The sequence below is a fragment of the Lolium perenne genome, chromosome 6, assembly GCF_019359855.2.
Source record: "Lolium perenne isolate Kyuss_39 chromosome 6, Kyuss_2.0, whole genome shotgun sequence".
Taxonomy (NCBI): domain Eukaryota; kingdom Viridiplantae; phylum Streptophyta; class Magnoliopsida; order Poales; family Poaceae; genus Lolium; species Lolium perenne.
The window spans coordinates 215,910,803-215,912,163 of record NC_067249.2 but is presented as its reverse complement, the minus strand read 5'-3'; the positions used below and the strand labels follow the sequence as shown (position 1 = coordinate 215,912,163).

The 1,361-nt window shown below is 47.1% G+C and overlaps 1 long non-coding RNA gene across 1 annotated transcript; it reads right to left on the bottom strand.

Annotated features, from left to right (window-relative positions):
- Positions 1 to 252: 252 nt before the first annotated feature.
- Positions 253 to 976, bottom strand: LOC127306096 (uncharacterized). The gene is made up of 2 exons (XR_007854432.2): positions 755 to 976; positions 253 to 664 (listed from the first exon to the last, which is right to left on the bottom strand). It is a non-coding gene; the product is annotated as an uncharacterized lncRNA (long non-coding RNA).
- Positions 977 to 1,361: the final 385 nt, after the last annotated feature.

The window sequence follows — 1,361 nt, the reverse complement described above, 5'->3', positions numbered from 1 at the left end:
ACCCTCCTTCGACTTTGTCCAGCTGCTATTGTTCTTTTTATCGTTCGGATTTGCGGCACGAACAAAATTCGTAACAAAGACATTGATCGACATCATTGATTGTATCAAGGTTTGAAGCGGCACAACATGAACCTTTTGACGTCTGATCGTCCATATGTACCACGCCGTAGCCATAATTAGCTACCTTAGATCTTCTATCTTATTATCTGTAGGTTGATTGAAATTCCCTGGTATAAGATATTCAAAGATATCAATTCGAGCTCGATCTATAGCACACACTTATTTTACTAGCTTACATAATTTCATTTTCTTGCAAACTTCCTTTGCTCCTCCACAAAGAAACAAGGTGTGTTTTATGTCTTCAAATGCACCACCATACGACGTACATGAACTATTTGTGATTACATGCCGGTTTGCCAAAGGAGCATAGGTAGGGGGAGAATAGCATGCAGACATTTCCAAGCAAATATTTTAATTTTAGCTGGTTGTTTGCATTCCATACCTCATCCCAACATAGGGTCTTGACTTGCCAAGCCTGTACCATCTAGTCTTCTTTGGATTATTCCCAAACTTGTGACTCCCACTCCATATGATAAGCTGAATGGACCGAGAAGAATCCGTTCTTACTGAACCTCTCCATGCGACATAATCCTCCGTACCATGTCTGCTCAAAGGGGTGGATAAAATGTCATTAGCATCAACAACAGACCCAGGAAAATCTTGAAGGAGTTTTTATTCGCTACTATGTCATCACCCAGAAACATTGCCGCGCTGCTAAACTCGGCGTCCTTGGACCCGATTGCGGGACTTGGGAAGAAGCTCACGGGATCGCCAGGTATTCTGAGATCTCGAAGACACTACTCTCCTCTAACCGAGGAAGGCTTTGCATAAACTCTGCGCGGTCGAGTATAGAACAGGCCGTGTCGTGGCATCGCAATGAAATCCTATCTATCGCGAACAAACATGATCGCGAATGGTATACCGACCGTGTGTTTCCTTGATCGATCAGCAGCATATATATACCACACTGGACCGGCACGAGCCGGGGACGGCCGGGCTGGAAAGCGCGCGCCGTCGCTACGCGGAGGACGGTCGATCATGATCGGCGTTCGGCGTCTGGTCCTGCGAGAAAAGATGCTTGGTTTTATGCAACGTAGGGTAGGGCAGCAGCCATGCCAGATCTGCAAACGTGGGTGGACGGGCGGCAAACAGTAGGACGGCATGCATGCAGGGACAACTGTTCAAACCCAGACTTGAGAAAGACGCCACCACCATTGCCATTTGACTTGCCTACCAGAACACGGCTCCAGGTTCGCAGAAGAACTCGACGTACATCTTCAGAACATGCGGCGCACGAGCTA